The 15,640-nt window shown below is 45.0% G+C and overlaps 17 non-coding genes across 17 annotated transcripts; all 17 read right to left on the reverse strand.

The window, feature by feature from the left end:
* Positions 1 to 1,073: 1,073 nt before the first annotated feature.
* Positions 1,074 to 1,145, reverse strand: TRNAE-CUC (transfer RNA glutamic acid (anticodon CUC)). Its single transcript has one exon. It is a non-coding gene; the product is annotated as a tRNA-Glu (tRNA).
* A 1,293-nt stretch (positions 1,146 to 2,438) lies between these two features.
* Positions 2,439 to 2,510, reverse strand: TRNAA-UGC (transfer RNA alanine (anticodon UGC)). The gene has a single exon. It is a non-coding gene; the product is annotated as a tRNA-Ala (tRNA).
* Positions 2,511 to 3,616: 1,106 nt separating this feature from the next.
* TRNAA-UGC (transfer RNA alanine (anticodon UGC)) lies at positions 3,617 to 3,688 on the reverse strand. The gene has a single exon. It is a non-coding gene; the product is annotated as a tRNA-Ala (tRNA).
* Positions 3,689 to 4,795: 1,107 nt separating this feature from the next.
* TRNAA-UGC (transfer RNA alanine (anticodon UGC)) lies at positions 4,796 to 4,868 on the reverse strand. Its single transcript has one exon. It is a non-coding gene; the product is annotated as a tRNA-Ala (tRNA).
* Positions 4,869 to 5,792: 924 nt separating this feature from the next.
* On the reverse strand, positions 5,793 to 5,864 carry TRNAA-CGC (transfer RNA alanine (anticodon CGC)). The gene has a single exon. It is a non-coding gene; the product is annotated as a tRNA-Ala (tRNA).
* A 131-nt stretch (positions 5,865 to 5,995) lies between these two features.
* On the reverse strand, positions 5,996 to 6,067 carry TRNAA-UGC (transfer RNA alanine (anticodon UGC)). Its single transcript has one exon. It is a non-coding gene; the product is annotated as a tRNA-Ala (tRNA).
* Positions 6,068 to 6,989: 922 nt separating this feature from the next.
* Positions 6,990 to 7,061, reverse strand: TRNAA-CGC (transfer RNA alanine (anticodon CGC)). Its single transcript has one exon. It is a non-coding gene; the product is annotated as a tRNA-Ala (tRNA).
* Positions 7,062 to 7,192: 131 nt separating this feature from the next.
* On the reverse strand, positions 7,193 to 7,264 carry TRNAA-UGC (transfer RNA alanine (anticodon UGC)). Its single transcript has one exon. It is a non-coding gene; the product is annotated as a tRNA-Ala (tRNA).
* Positions 7,265 to 8,371: 1,107 nt separating this feature from the next.
* TRNAA-UGC (transfer RNA alanine (anticodon UGC)) lies at positions 8,372 to 8,443 on the reverse strand. The gene has a single exon. It is a non-coding gene; the product is annotated as a tRNA-Ala (tRNA).
* Positions 8,444 to 9,367: 924 nt separating this feature from the next.
* Positions 9,368 to 9,439, reverse strand: TRNAA-CGC (transfer RNA alanine (anticodon CGC)). Its single transcript has one exon. It is a non-coding gene; the product is annotated as a tRNA-Ala (tRNA).
* A 131-nt stretch (positions 9,440 to 9,570) lies between these two features.
* On the reverse strand, positions 9,571 to 9,642 carry TRNAA-UGC (transfer RNA alanine (anticodon UGC)). The gene has a single exon. It is a non-coding gene; the product is annotated as a tRNA-Ala (tRNA).
* Positions 9,643 to 10,770: 1,128 nt separating this feature from the next.
* TRNAA-UGC (transfer RNA alanine (anticodon UGC)) lies at positions 10,771 to 10,842 on the reverse strand. The gene has a single exon. It is a non-coding gene; the product is annotated as a tRNA-Ala (tRNA).
* A 922-nt stretch (positions 10,843 to 11,764) lies between these two features.
* TRNAA-CGC (transfer RNA alanine (anticodon CGC)) lies at positions 11,765 to 11,836 on the reverse strand. Its single transcript has one exon. It is a non-coding gene; the product is annotated as a tRNA-Ala (tRNA).
* A 131-nt stretch (positions 11,837 to 11,967) lies between these two features.
* Positions 11,968 to 12,039, reverse strand: TRNAA-UGC (transfer RNA alanine (anticodon UGC)). The gene has a single exon. It is a non-coding gene; the product is annotated as a tRNA-Ala (tRNA).
* A 2,304-nt stretch (positions 12,040 to 14,343) lies between these two features.
* On the reverse strand, positions 14,344 to 14,415 carry TRNAA-UGC (transfer RNA alanine (anticodon UGC)). Its single transcript has one exon. It is a non-coding gene; the product is annotated as a tRNA-Ala (tRNA).
* A 922-nt stretch (positions 14,416 to 15,337) lies between these two features.
* Positions 15,338 to 15,409, reverse strand: TRNAA-CGC (transfer RNA alanine (anticodon CGC)). The gene has a single exon. It is a non-coding gene; the product is annotated as a tRNA-Ala (tRNA).
* A 131-nt stretch (positions 15,410 to 15,540) lies between these two features.
* TRNAA-UGC (transfer RNA alanine (anticodon UGC)) lies at positions 15,541 to 15,612 on the reverse strand. Its single transcript has one exon. It is a non-coding gene; the product is annotated as a tRNA-Ala (tRNA).
* Between the last annotated feature and the right edge of the window lie 28 nt (positions 15,613 to 15,640).

Below are 15,640 nucleotides of genomic sequence, written 5' to 3' on the forward strand. Positions count from 1 at the left end.
CAGCAACAATACTCAGGTAGGCTGTGGCGTTGCAACGATGCTCAATTGGTTCCAAGGGGCCCAAAGAGTGCCCAGAAAAAATTCCCCACACCATGACACCACCACCACCAGCCTGAACCGTTGATACAAGGCAGGATGGATCCATGCTTTCATGTTGTTTACGCCAAATTCTGACCCTACCATCCGAATGTCGCAGCAGAAATCGAGACTCATCAGACCAGGCAACGTTTTTCCAATCTTCTACTGTCCAATTTCGATGAGCTTGTGCAAATTGTAGCCTCAGTTTCCTGTTCTTAGCTGAGAGGAGTGGTACCCAGTGTGGTCTTCTGCTGCTGTAGCCCATCTGCCTCAAAGTTCGACGCACTGTGCGTTCAGAGATGCTCTTCTGCCTACCTTGGTTGTAACGGGTGGCAATTTGAGTCACTGTTGCCTTTCTATCAGCTCGAACCAGTCTGCCCATTTTCCTCTGACCTCTGGCATCAACATGGCATTTCCGGCCACAGAACTGCCGCTCACTGGATTTTTTTTCTTTTTCGGACCATTCTCTGTAAACCCTAGAGATGGTTGTGCGTGAAAATCCCAGTAGATCAGCAGTTTCTGAAATTCTCAGACCAGCCCTTCTGGCACCAACAATCATGCCACGTTCAAAGGCACTCAAATCACCTTTCTTCCCCATACTGATGCTCGGTTTGAACTGCAGGAGATTGTCTTGACCATGTCTACATGCCTAAATGCACTGAGTTGCCGCCATGTGATTGGCTGATTAGAAATTAAGTCTTAACACACAGTTGGACAGGTGTACCTAATAAAGTGGCCAGTGAGTGTATTTGCGTGTACTATTGATTTTGGCCAAGTTTGTTGAATGTCCAGTTCCCATTCAAGTCATTTTACTGAGTGGGAAAAAGTGTTGCCCGTGGCTTAGGCAGTGTTAAGACCTTGCAATCGAGAAAGCCTTGTCCTGCCAAGTGACATGGCAAAGCAAACAGTTTAAGCGGCAGACATTCCTTGCGAGTCTTGACACTTAGCTTGAGTGGTGCGCTAGCCAAAGATGTCTAGCCATATTTGAAAAAGGTTGGAGATGCTGGTGATTGAACCCAGGACCTCATACATGAGAAGCATGCGCTCTACCACTGAGCTACATCCCCAAAAGTGTACTGGAGGATTGGAGCACTCACACGTATTTACTTCACACAGCGGCTGCAGGAAGCGAGCAAGGGTGAGAAAAAGTGACCACCAAAAGGAAGTGCGTTCCTTGCACATACATGCAGGCTGGCCATGGAGATGCCTCACACATGCAAAGCGTGAGCTCTACCACTGAGCTACATCCCCAGTTACAAACTGTGTGAAAATGCAAGTTTTTTTTTTCAAACCTAGAATAACTTGCCATTTTGGAGTCGAGAGTAGTAACTGTACTTTCAAGTAACTTTTCAGAATACGCTGCAGTGTGTGTACATGGGAAATCAGACTATTTCTGACCCTTATATGTCTTGTATTCTGCATTTTCATCGGTTCTCCCCTCTGCAAACTCTAGCTCTACATTGTCAATTGACTCCAGGCTTTTGGGAGGAGACTAGCAACTCTGGGCTCTACCATAGACAGCGCAGCACACAGAGAAGGTTTCCTGGCCTTCATTAGTCAACACACAAACGCAGCAGAAGTGTGGAGTATATGACAGAGCAATAGTAATCAGTGTAGATGGTGAATCCAGCTCTAGGTTAAAGTAAAAGATGCGTGATTAAGCTCAGCACAATCCTTCTGATTGTCCCTCTGCCAGTTTTCTCACCTTCCTGCCTCCTATATCATTAGCATAAAGTCTAAAAAGCTGTGCAACCCAATGTCAAGGTGTGTTGGTGGGAGGTTTAGGTTTGATCCCAATGAAGTTGAGCTGTCTTTTTTCAGAGTGGATGGTGAATAAAGGAGGCAGGGGTAGAGCAAACCTTGGCTGGTAATTGGTGAAAAAAGCAAATATCTTTGAGACTATATAATCGAAAGTCTCCTATATTTGCGTGTACTATTGATTTTGGCCAAGTTTGTTGAATGTCCAGTTCCCATTCAAGTCATTTTACTGAGTGGGAAAAAGTGTTGCCCGTGGCTTAGGCAGTGTTAAGACCTTGCAATCGAGAAAGCCTTGTCCTGCCAAGTGACATGGCAAAGCAAACAGTTTAAGCGGCAGAGATTCCTTGCCAGTCTTGACACTTAGCTTGAGTGGTGCGCTAGCCAAAGATGTCTAGCCATATTTGAAAAAGGTTGGAGATGCTGGGAATTGAACCCAGGACCTCATACATGCGAAGCTACATCCCCACTGAGCTACATCCCCAAAAGTGTACCGGAAGCCTGGAGCACTCACACGTATTTACTTCACACAGCGGCTGCAGGAAGCGAACAAGGGTGAGAAAAAGTGACCACCAAAAGGAAGTGCGTTCCTTGCAGGATGGCCATGGAGATGCCGGGGATTGAACCCGGGCCCTCACACATGCAAAGCGTGCGCTCCACCACTGAGCTACATCCCCAGTTACGAACTGTGTGAAAATGCAAGTTTTTTTTTTCAAACCTAGAATAACTTGCCATTTTGGAGTCGAGAGTAGTAACTGTACTTTCAAGTAACTTTTCAGAATACGCTGCAGTGTGTGTACATGGGAAATCAGACTATTTCTGACCCTTATATGTCTTGTATTCTGCATTTTCACCGGTTCTCCCCTCTGCAAACTCTAGCTCTACATTGTCAATTGACTCCAGGCTTTTGGGAGGAGACTAGCAACTCTGGGCTCTACCATATACAGCGCAGCACACAGAGAAGGTTTCCTGGCCTTCATTAGTCAACACACAGACAAACGCAGCAGAAGTATGGAGTATATGACAGAGCAATAGTAATCAGTGTAGATGGTGAATCCAGCTCTAGGTTAAAGTAAAAGACGCGTGATTAAGCTCAGCACAATCCTTCTGATTGTCCCTCTGCCAGTTTTCTCACCTTCCCGCCTCCTATATCATTAGCATAAAGTCTAAAAAGCTGTGCAACCCAATGTCAAGGTGTGTTGGTGGGAGGTTTAGGTTTGATCCCAATGAAGTTGAGCTGTCTTTTTTCAGAGTGGATGGTGAATACAGGAGGCAGGGGTAGAGCAAACCTTGGCTGGTAAGTGGTGAAAAAAGCAAATATCTTTGAGACTATATAATCGAAATTCTCCTATATTTGCGTGTACTATTGATTTTGGCCAAGTTTGTTGAATGTCCAGTTCCCATTCAAGTCATTTTACTGAGTGGGAAAAAGTGTTGCCCGTGGCTTAGGCAGTGTTAAGACCTTGCAATCGAGAAAGCCTTGTCCTGCCAAGTGTCATGGCAAAGCAAACAGTTTAAGCGGCAGAGATTCCTTGCGAGTCTTGACACTTAGCTTGAGTGGTGCGCTAGCCAAAGATGTCTAGCCATATTAGAAAAAGGTTGGAGATGCTGGGGATTGAACTCAGGACCTCATACATGTGAGCTACATCCCCAAAAGTGTACCGGAAGCCTGGAGCACTCACACGTATTTACTTCACACAGCGGCTGCAGGAAGCGAACAAGGGTGAGAAAAAGTGACCACCAAAAGGAAGTGCGTTTCTTGCACATACATGCAGGCTGGCTATGGAGATGCCGGGGATTGAGCCCGGGGCCTCACACATGCAAAGCGTGCGCTCTACCACTGAGCTACATCCCCAGTTACGAACTGTGTGAAAATGCAAGTTTTTTTTTTCAAACCAAGAATAACTTGCCATTTTGGAGTCGAGAGTAGTAACTGTACTTTCAAGTAACTTTTTGAGAATACGCTGCAGTGTGTGTACATGGGAAATCAGACTATTTCTGACCCTTATATGTCTTGTATTCTGCATTTTCACCGGTTCTCCCCTCTGCAAACTCTAGCTCTACATTGTCAATTGACTCCAGGCTTTTGGGAGGAGACTAGCAATTCTGGGCTCTACCATATACAGCGCAGCACACAGAGAAGGTTTCCTGGCCTTCATTAGTCAACACACAGACAAACGCAGCAGAAGTGTGGAGTATATGACAGAGCAATAGTAATCAGTGTAGATGGTGAATCCAGCTCTAGGTTAAAGTAAAAGACGCGTGATTAAGCTCAGCACAATCCTTCTGATTGTCCCTCTGCCAGTTTTCTCACCTTCCCGCCTCCTATATCATTAGCATAAAGTCTAAAAAGCTGTGCAACCCAATGTCAAGGTGTGTTGGTGGGAGGTTTAGGTTTGATCCCAATGAAGTTGAGCTGTCTTTTTTCAGAGTGGATGGTGAATACAGGAGGCAGGGGTAGAGCAAACCTTGGCTGGTAAGTGGTGAAAAAAGCAAATATCTTTGAGACTATATAATCGAAAGTCTCCTTTATTTGCGTGTACTATTGATTTTGGCCAAGTTTGTTGAATGTCCAGTTCCCATTCAAGTCATTTTACTGAGTGGGAAAAAGTGTTGCCCGTGGCTTAGGCAGTGTTAAGACCTTGCAATCGAGAAAGCCTTGTCCTGCCAAGTGACATGGCAAAGCAAACAGTTTAAGCGGCAGACATTCCTTGCGAGTCTTGACACTTAGCTTGAGTGGTGCGCTAGCCAAAGATGTCTAGCCATATTTGAAAAAGGTTGGAGATGCTGGGGATTGAACTCAGGACCTCATACATGTGAGCTACATCCCCAAAAGTGTACCCGAAGCCTGGAGCACTCACACGTATTTACTTCACACAGCGGCTGCAGGAAGCGAACAAGGGTGAGAAAAAGTGACCACCAAAAGGAAGTGCGTTCCTTGCACATACATGCAGGCTGGCCATGGAGATGCCGGGGATTGAACCAGGGGGCATCACACATGCAAAGCGTGCGCTCTACCACTGAGCTACATCCCCAGTTACGAACTGTGTGAAAATGCAAGTTTTTTTTTTTCAAACCTAGAATAATTTGCCATTTTGGAGTCGAGAGTAGTAACTGTACTTTCAATTAACTTTTCAGAATACGCTGCAGTGTGTTTACATGGGAAATCAGACTATTTCTGACCCTTATATGTTTTGTATTCTGCATTTTCACCGGTTCTCCCCTCTGCAAACTCTAGCTCTACATTGTCAATTGACTCCAGGCTTTTGGGAGGAGACTATCAACTCTGGGCTCTACCATATACAGCGCAGCACACAGAGAAGGTTTCCTGGCCTTCATTAGTCAACACACAGACAAACGCAGCAGAAGTGTGGAGTATATGACAGAGCAATAGTAATCAGTGTAGATGGTTAATCCAGCTCTAGGTTAAAGTAAAAGACGCGTGATTAAACTCAGCACAATCCTTCTGATTGTCCCTCTGCCAGTTTTCTCACCTTCCCGCCTCCTATATCATTAGCATAAAGTCTAAAAAGCTGTGCAACCCAATGTCAAGGTGTGTTGGTGGGAGGTTTAGGTTTGATGCCAATGAAGTTGAGCTGTCTTTTTTCAGAGTGGATGGTGAATACAGGAGGCAGGGGTAGAGCAAACCTTGGCTGGTAAGTGGTGAAAAAAGCAAATATCTTTGAGACTATATAATCGAAAGTCTCCTTTATTTGCGTGTACTATTGATTTTGGCCAAGTTTGTTGAATGTCCAGTTCCCATTCAAGTCATTTTACTGAGTGGGAAAAAGTGTTGCCTGTGGCTTAGGCAGTGTTAAGACCTTGCAATCGAGAAAGCCTTGTCCTGCCAAGTGACATGGCAAAGCAAACAGTTTAAGCAGCAGAGATTCCTTGCGAGTCTTGACACTAAGCTTGAGTGGTGCGCTAGCCAAAGATGTCTAGCCATATTTGAAAAATGTTGGAGATGCTGGGGATTGAATCCAGGACCTCAAACATGCGTAGCATGCGCTCTACCACTGAGCTACATCCCCAAAAGTGTACCGGAAGCCTGGAGCACTCACACGTATTTACTTCACACAGCGGCTGCAGGAAGCGAACAAGGGTGAGAAAAAGTGACCACCAAAAGGAAGTGCGTCCCTTGCACATACATGCAGGTTGGCTATAGAGATACCGGGGATTGAACCCGGGGCCTCACACATGCAAAGCGTGCGCTCTACCACTGAGCTACATCCCCATTTACGAACTGTGTGAAAATGCAAGTTTTTTTTTCAAACCTAGAATAACTTGCCATTTTGGAGTCGAGAGTAGTAACTGTACTTTCAAGTAACTTTTCAGAATACGCTGCAGTGTGTGTACATGGGAAATCAGACTATTTCTGACCCTTATATGTCTTGTATTCTGCATTTTCACCGGTTCTCCCCTCTGCAAACTCTATCTCTACATTGTCAATTGACTCCAGTCTTTTGGGAGGAGACTAGCAACTCTGGGCTCTACCATATACAGCGCAGCACACAGAGAAGGTTTCCTGGCCTTCATTAGTCAACACACAGACAAACGCAGCAGAAGTGTGGAGTATATGACAGAGCAATAGTAATCAGTGTAGATGGTGAATCCAGCTCTAGGTTAAAGTAAAAGACGTGTGATTAAACTCAGCACAATCCTTCTGATTGTCCCTCTGCCAGTTTTCTCACCTTCCCGCCTCCTATATCATTAGCATAAAGTCTAAAAAGCTGTGCAACCCAATGTCAAGGTGTGTTGGTGGGAGGTTTAGGTTTGATGCCAATGAAGTTGAGCTGTCTTTTTTCAGAGTGGATGGTGAATACAGGAGGCAGGGGTAGAGCAAACCTTGGCTGGTAAGTGGTGAAAAAAGCAAATATCTTTGAGACTATATAATCGAAAGTCTTCTATATTTGCTTGTACTATTGATTTTGGCCAAGTTTGTTGAATGTCCAGTTCCCATTCAAGTCATTTTACTGAGTGGGAAAAAGTGTTGCCCGTGGCTTAGGCAGTGTTAAGACCTTGCAATTGAGAAAGCCTTGTCCTGCCAAGTGACATGGCAAAGCAAACAGTTTAAGCGGCAGAGATTCCTTGCGAGTCTTGACACTTAGCTTGAGTGGTGCGCTAGCCAAAGATGTCTAGCCATATTTGAAAAAGGTTGGAGATGCTGGGTATTAAACCCAGGACCTCATACATGCGAAGCATGCGCTCTACCACTGAGCTACATCCCCAAAAGTGTACCAGAAGCCTGGAGCACTCACACGTATTTACTTCACACAACGGATGCAAGAAGCGAACAAGGGTGAGAAAAAGTGACTACCAAAAGGAAGTATGATCCTTGCACATACATGCAGGATGGCCATGGAGATGCCGGGGATTGAACCCGGGGCCTCACACATGCAAAGCGTGCGCTATAACACTGAGCTACATCCCCAGTTACGAACTGTGTGAAAATGCAAGTTTTTTTTTTTCAAACCTAGAATAACTTGCCATTTTGGAGTCGAGAGAAGTAACTGTACTTTCAAGTAACTTTTCAGAATACGCTGCAGTGTGTGTACATGGGAAATCAGACTATTTCTGACCCTTATATGTCTTGTATTCTGCATTTTCACCGGTTCTCCCCTCTGCAAACTCTAGCTCTACATTGTCAATTGACTCCAGGCTTTTGGGAGGAGACTAGCAACTCTGGGCTCTACCATATACAGCGCAGCACACAGAGAAGGTTTCCTGGCCTTCATTAGTCAACACACAGACAAACGCAGCAGAAGTGTGGAGTATATGACAGAGCAATAGTAATCAGTGTAGATGGTGAATCCAGCTCTAGGTTAAAGTAAAAGATGCGTGATTAAGCTCAGCACAATCCTTCTGATTGTCCCTCTGCCAGTTTTCTCACCTTCCCGCCTCCTATATCATTAGCATAAAGTCTAAAAAGCTGTGCAACCCAATGTCAAGGTGTGTTGGTGGGAGGTTTAGGTTTGATCCCAATGAAGTTGAGCTGTCTTTTTTCAGAGTGGATGGTGAATACATGAGGCAGGGGTAGAGAAAACCTTGGCTGGTAAGTGGTGAAAAAAGCAAATATCTTTGAGACTATATAATCAAAAGTCTCCTTTATTTGCGTGTACTATTGATTTTGGCCAAGTTTGTTGAATGTCCAGTTCCCATTCAAGTCATTTTACTGAGTGGGAAAAAGTGTTGCCCGTGGCTTAGGCAGTGTTAAGACCTTGCAATCGAGAAAGCCTTGTCCTGCCAAGTGACATGGCAAAGCAAACAGTTTAAGCGGCAGACATTCCTTGCGAGTCTTGACACTTAGCTTGAGTGGTGCGCTAGCCAAAGATGTCTAGCCATATTAGAAAAAGGTTGGAGATGCTGGGGATTGAACTCAGGACCTCATACATGTGAGCTACATCCCCAAAAGTGTACGGGAAGCCTGGAGCACTCACACGTATTTACTTCACACAGCGGCTGCAGGAAGCGAACAAGGGTGAGAAAAAGTGACCACCAAAAGGAAGTGCGTTCCTTGCACATACATGCAGGCTGGCCATGGAGATGCCAGGGATTGAACCCGGGGCCTCACACATGCAAAGCGTGCGCTCTACCACTGAGCTACATCCCCAGTTACGAACTGTGTGAAAATGCAAGTTTTTTTTTTTCAAACCTAGAATAACTTGCCATTTTGGAGTCGAGAGTAGTAACTGTACTTTCAAGTAACTTTTCAGAATACGCTGCAGTGTGTGTACATGGGAAATCAGACTATTTCTGACCCTTATATGTCTTGTATTCTGCATTTTCACCGGTTCTCCCCTCTGCAAACTCTAGCTCTACATTGTCAATTGACTCCAGGCTTTTGGGAGGAGACTAGCAACTCTGGGCTCTACCATATACAGCGCAGCACACAGAGAAGGTTTCCTGGCCTTCATTAGTCAACACACAGACAAACGCAGCAGAAGTGTGGAGTATATGACAGAGCAATAGTAATCAGTGTAGATGGTGAATACAGCTCTAGGTTAAAGTAAAAGACGCGTGATTAAGCTCAGCACAATCCTTCTGATTGTCCCTCTGCCAGTTTTCTCACCTTCCTGCCTTCTATATCATTAGCATAAAGTCTAAAAAGCTGTGCAACCCAATGTCAAGGTGTGTTGGTAGGAGGTTTAGGTTTGATCCCAATGAAGTTGAGCTGTCTTTTTTCAGAGTGGATGGTGAATACAGGAGGCAGGGGTAGAGCAAACCTTGGCTGGTAAGTGGTGAAAAAAGCAAATATCTTTGAGACTATATAATCGAAAGTCTCCTTTATTTGCGTGTACTATTGATTTTGGCCAAGTTTGTTGAATGTCCAGTTCCCATTCAAGTCATTTTACTGAATGGGAAAAAGTGTTGCCCGTGGCTTAGGCAGTGTTAAGACCTTGCAATCGAGAAAGCCTTGTCCTGCCAAGTGACATGGCAAAGCAAACAGTTTAAGCGGCAGACATTCCTTGCGAGTCTTGACACTTAGCTTGAGTGGTGCGCTAGCCAAAGATGTCTAGCCATATTTGAAACAGGTTGGAGATGCTGGGGATTGAACCCAGGACCTCATACATGCGAAGCATGCGCTCTACCACTGAGCTACATCCCCAAAAGAGTACCGGGAGCCTGGAGCACTCACACGTATTTACTTCACACAGCGGCTGCAGGAAGCGAACAAGGGTGAGAAAAAGTGACCACCAAAAGGAATAGCGTTCCTTGCACATACATGCAGGCTGGCCATGGAGATGCCAGGGATTGAACCCGAGGCCTCACACATGCAAAGCGTGCGCTCTACCACTGAGCTACATCCCCAGTTTCGAACTGTGTGAAAATGCAAGTTTTTTTTTTTCAAACCTAGAATAATTTTCCATTTTGGAGTCGAGAGTAGTAACTGTACTTTCAATTAACTTTTCAGAATACGCTGCAGTGTGTGTACATGGGAAATCAGACTATTTCTGACCCTTATATGTTTTGTATTCTGCATTTTCACCGGTTCTCCCCTCTGCAAACTCTAGCTCTACATTGTCAATTGACTCCAGGCTTTTGGGAGGAGACTAGCAACTCTGGGCTCTACCATATACAGCGCAGCACACAGAGAAGGTTTCCTGGCCTTCATTAGTCAACACACAGACAAACGCAGCAGAAGTGTGGAGTATATGACAGAGCAATAGTAATCAGTGTAGATGGTGAATCCAGCTCTAGGTTAAAGTAAAAGACGTGTGATTAAGCTAAGCACAATCCTTCTGATTGTCCCTCTGCCAGTTTTCTCACCTTCCTGCCTCCTATATCATTAGCATAAAGTCTAAAAAGCTGTGCAACCCAAATTTCAAAGTGTGTTGGTGGGAGGTTTAGGTTTGATCCCAATGAAGTTGAGCTGTCTTTTTTCAGAGTGGATGGTGAATACAGGAGGCAGGGGTAGAGCAAACCGTGGCTGGTAAGTGGTGAAAAAAGCAAATATCTTTGAGACTATATAATCGAAAGTCTTCTATATTTGCGTGTACTATTAATTTTGGCCAAGCTTGTTGAATGTCCAGTTCCCATTCAAGTCATTTTACTGAGTGGGAAAAAGTGTTGCCTGTGACTTAGGCAGTGTTAAGACCTTGCAATCGAGAAAGCCTTGTCCTGCCAAGTGACATGGCAAAGCAAACAGTTTAAGCGGCAGAGATTCCTTGTGAGTCTTGACACTTAGCTTGAGTGGTGCGCTAGCCAAAGATGTCTAGCCATATTTGAAAAAGGTTGGAGATGCGGGGGATTGAACCCAGGAACTCAACCATGCGAAGTATGTGCTCTACCACTGAGCTACATCCCCAAAAGTGTACCAGAAGTCTGGAGCACTCACACGTATTTACTTCACACAGCGGCTGCAGGAAGCGAACAAGGGTGAGAAAAAGTGACCACCAAAAGGAAGTGCGTTCCTTGCACATACATGCAGGCTGGCTATAGAGATGCCGGGGATTGAACCCGGGGCCTCACACATGCAAAGCGTGCGCTTTACCACTGAGCTACATCCCCAGTTACGACCTGTGTAAAAATGCAAGTTTTTTTTTCAAACCTAGAATAACTTGCCATTTTGGAGTCGAGAGTAGTAACTGTACTTTCAAGTAACTTTTCAGAATACACTGCAGTGTGTGTACATGGGAATTCAGACTATTTCTGACCCTTATATGTCTTGTATTCTGCATTTTCACCGGTTCTCCCCTCTGCAAACTCTAGCTCTACATTGTCAATTGACTCCAGGCTTTTGGGAGGAGACTATCAACTCTGGGCTCTACCATATACAGCGCAGCACACAGAGAAGGTTTCCTGGCCTTCATTAGTCAACACACAGACAAACGCAGCAGAAGTGTGGAGTATATGACAGAGCAATAGTAATCAGTGTAGATGGTGAATCCAGCTCTAGGTTAAAGTAAAAGATGCGTGATTAAGCTCAGCACAATCCTTCTGATTGTCCCTCTGCCAGTTTTCTCACCTTCCTGTCTCCTATATCATTAGCATAAAGTCTAAAAAGCTGTGCCACCCAATGTCAAGGTGTGTTGGTGGGAGGTTTAAGTTTGATCCCAATGAAGTTGAGCTGTCTTTTTTCAGAGTGGATGGTGAATACAGGAGGCAGGGGTAGAGCAAACCTTGGCTGGTAAGTGGTGAAAAAAGCAAATATCTTTGAGACTATATAATCGAAAGTCTCCTTTATTTGCATGTACTATTGATTTTGGCCACGTTTGTTGAATGTCCAGTTCCCATTCAAGTCATTTTACTGAGTGGGAAAAAGTGTTGCCCGTGGCTTAGGCAGTGTTAAGACCTTGCAATTGAGAAAGCCTTGTCCTGCCAAGTGACATGGCAAAGCAAACAGTTTAAGCGGCAGAGATTCCTTGCGAGTCTTGACACTTAGCTTGAGTGGTGCGCTAGCCAAAGATGTCTAGCCATATTTGAAAAAGGTTGGAGATGCTGGGTATTGAACCCAGGACCTCATACATGCGAAGCATGCGCTCTACCACTGAGCTACATCCCCAAAAGTGTACCAGAAGCCTGGAGCACTCACACGTATTTACTTCACACAACGGATGCAAGAAGCGAACAAGGGTGAGAAAAAGTGACCACCAAAAGGAAGTATGATCCTTGCACATACATGAAGGATGGCCATGGAGATGCCAGGGATTGAACCCGGGGCCTCACACATGCAAAGCGTGCGCTATACCACTGAGCTACATCCCCAGTTACGAACTGTGTGAAAATGCAAGTTGTTTTTTTCAAACCTAGAATAACTTGCCATTTTGGAGTCGAGAGTAGTAACTGTACTTTCAAGTAACATTTCAGAATACGCTGCAGTGTGTGTACATGGGAAATCAGACTATTTCTGACCCTTATATGTCTTGTATTCTGCATTTTCACCGTTTCTCCCCTCTGCAAACTCTAGCTCTACATTGTCAATTGACTCCAGGCTTTTGGGAGGAGACTAGCAACTCTGGGCTCTACCATATACAGCGCAGCACACAGAGAAGGTTTCCTGGCCTTCATTAGTCAACACACAGACAAACGCAGCAGAAGTATGGAGTATATGACAGAGCAATAGTAATCAGTGTAGATGGTGAATCCAGCTCTAGGTTAAAGTAAAAGACGCGTGATTAAGCTCAGCACAATCCTTCTGATTGTCCCTCTGCCAGTTTTCTCACCTTCCCGCCTCCTATATCATTAGCATAAAGTCTAAAAAGCTGTGCAACCCAATGTCAAGGTGTGTTGGTGGGAGGTTTAGGTTTGATCCCAATGAAGTTGAGCTGTCTTTTTTCAGAGTGGATGGTGAATACAGGAGGCAGGGGTAGAGCAAACCTTGGCTGGTAAGTGGTGAAAAAAGCAAATATCTTTGAGACTATATAATCGAAAGTCTCCTTTATTTGCGTGTACTATTGATTTTGGCCAAGTTTGTTGAATGTCCAGTTCCCATTCAAGTCATTTTACTGAGTGGGAAAAAGTGTTGCCCGTGGCTTAGGCAGTGTTAAGACCTTGCAATCGAGAAAGCCTTGTCCTGCCAAGTGACATGGCAAAGCAAACAGTTTAAGCGGCAGAGATTCCTTGCGAGTCTTGACACTTAGCTTGAGTGGTGCGCTAGCCAAAGATGTCTAGCCATATTTGAAAAAGGTTGGAGATGCTGGGGAGTGAACCCAGGACCTCAAACATGCGCTCTACCACTGAGCTACATCCCCAAAAGTGTACCAGGAGCCTGGAGCACTCACACGTATTTACTTCACACAGCGGCTGCAGGAAGCGAACAAGGGTGAGAAAAAGTGACCACCAAAAGGAATAGCGTTCCTTGCACATACATGCAGGCTGGCCATAGAGATGCCGGGGCCTCACACATGCAAAGCGTGCGCTCTACCACTGAGCTACATCCCCAGTTACGAACTGTGTGAAAATGCAAGTTTTTTTTTTTCAAACCTAGAATAACTTGCCATTTTGGAGTCGAGAGTAGTAACTGTACTTTCAAGTAACTTTTCAGAATACGCTGCAGTGTGTGTACATGGGAAATCAGACTATTTCTGACCCTTATATGTCTTGTATTCTGCATTTTCACCGATTCTCCCCTCTGCAAACTCTAGCTCTACATTGTCAATTGACTCCAGGCTTTTGGGAGGAGACTAGCAACTCTGGGCTCTACCATATACAGCGCAGCACACAGAGAAGGTTTCCTGGCCTTCATTAGTCAACACACAGACAAACGCAGCAGAAGTGTGGAGTATATGACAGAGCAATAGTAATCAGTGTAGATGGTGAATCCAGCTCTAGGTTAAAGTAAAAGACGCGTGATTAAGCTAAGCACAATCCTTCTGATTGTCCCTCTGACAGTTTTCTCACCTTCCTGCCTCCTATATCATTAGCATAAAGTCTAAAAAGCTGTGCAACCCAAATTTCAAGGTGTGTTGGTGGGAGGTTTAGGTTTGATCCCAATGAAGTTGAGCTGTCTTTTTTCAGAGGGGATGGTGAATACAGGAGGCAGGGGTAGAGCAAACCTTGGCTGGTAAGTGGTGAAAAAAGCAAATATCTTTGAGACTATATAATCGAAAGTCTCCTATATTTGCGTGTACTATTGATTTTGGCCAAGTTTGTTGAATGTCCAGTTCCCATTCAAGTCATTTTACTGAGTGGGAAAAAGTGTTGCCCGTGGCTTAGGAAGTATTAAGACCTTGCAATCGAGAAAGCCTTGTCCTGCCAAGTGATATGGCAAAGCAAACAGTTTAAGCGGCAGAGATTCCTTGCGAGTCTTGACACTTAGCTTGAGTGGTGCGCTAGCCAAAGATGTCTAGCCATATTTGAAAAAGGTTGGAGATGCTGGGGATTGAACCCAGGAACTCAAACATGTGAAACATGTGCTCTACCACTGAACTACATCCCCAAAAGTGTACCGGAAGCCTGGAGCACTCACACGTATTTACTTCACACAGCGGCTGCAGGAAGCGAACAAGGGTGAGAAAAAGTGACCACCAAAAGCAAGTGCGGCCCTTGCACATACATGCAGGCTGGCTATGGAGATGCCGGGGATTGAACCCGGGGCCTCACACACGCAAAGCGTGCGCTCTACCACTGAGCTACATCCCCAGGTATGAACTGTGTGAAAATGCAAGTTTTTTTTTCAAACCTAGAATAACTTGCCATTTTGGAGTCGAGAGTAGTAACTGTACTTTCAAGTAACTTTTCAGAATACGCTGCAGTGTGTGTACATGGGAAATCAGACTATTTCTGACCCTTATATGTCTTGTATTCTGCATTTTCACCGTTTCTCCCCTCTGCAAACTCTAGCTCTACATTGTCAATTGACTCCAGGCTTTTGGGAGGAGACTAGCAACTCTGGGCTCTACCATATACAGCGCAGCACACAGAGAAGGTTTCCTGGCCTTCATTAGTCAACACACAGACAAACGCAGCAGAAGTGTGGAGTATATGACAGAGCAATAGTAATCAGTGTAGATGGTGAATCCAGCTCTAGGTTAAAGTAAAAGACGCGTGATTAAGCTCAGCACAATCCTTCTGATTGTCCCTCTGCCAGTTTTCTCACCTTCCCTCCTCCTATATCATTAGCATAAAGTCTAAAAAGCTGTGCAACCCAATGTCAAGGTGTGTTGGTGGGAGGTTTAGGTTTGATGCCAATGAAGTTGAGCTGTCTTTTTTCAGAGTGGATGGTGAATACAGGAGGCAGGGGTAGAGCAAACCTTGGCTGGTAAGTGGTGAAAAAAGCAAATATCTTTGAGACTATATAATCGAAAGTCTTCTATATTTGCTTGTACTATTGATTTTGGCCAAGTTTGTTGAATGTCCAGTTCCCATTCAAGTCATTTTACTGAGTGGGAAAAAGTGTTGCCCGTGGCTTAGGCAGTGTTAAGACCTTGCAATCGAGAAAGCCTTGTCCTGCCAAGTGACATGGCAAAGCAAACAGTTTAAGCGGCAGAGATTCCGTGCGAGTCTTGACACTTAGCTTGAGTGGTGCGCTAGCCAAAGATGTCTAGCCATATTTGAAAAAGGTTGCAGATGCTGGGGATTGAACCCAGGACCTCATACATGCGAAGCATGCGCTCTACCACTGAGCTACATCCCCAAAAGTGTACCGGGAGCCTGGAGCACTCACACGTATTTACTTCACACAGCGGCTGCAGGAAGCGAACAAGGGTGAGAAAAAGTGACCACCAAAAGGAATAGCGTTCCTTGCACATACATGCAGGCTGGCCATGGAGATGCCGGGGATTGAACCCAGGGCCTCACACATGCAAAGCGTGCGCTCTACCACTGAGCTACATCCCCAATTACGAACTGTGTGAAAATGCAAGTT

Source organism: Dendrobates tinctorius, unplaced genomic scaffold, assembly GCF_039654945.1.
Source record: "Dendrobates tinctorius isolate UK_male_01 unplaced genomic scaffold, ASM3965494v1 ptg000011l, whole genome shotgun sequence".
In the NCBI taxonomy this organism is placed as follows: domain Eukaryota; kingdom Metazoa; phylum Chordata; class Amphibia; order Anura; family Dendrobatidae; genus Dendrobates; species Dendrobates tinctorius.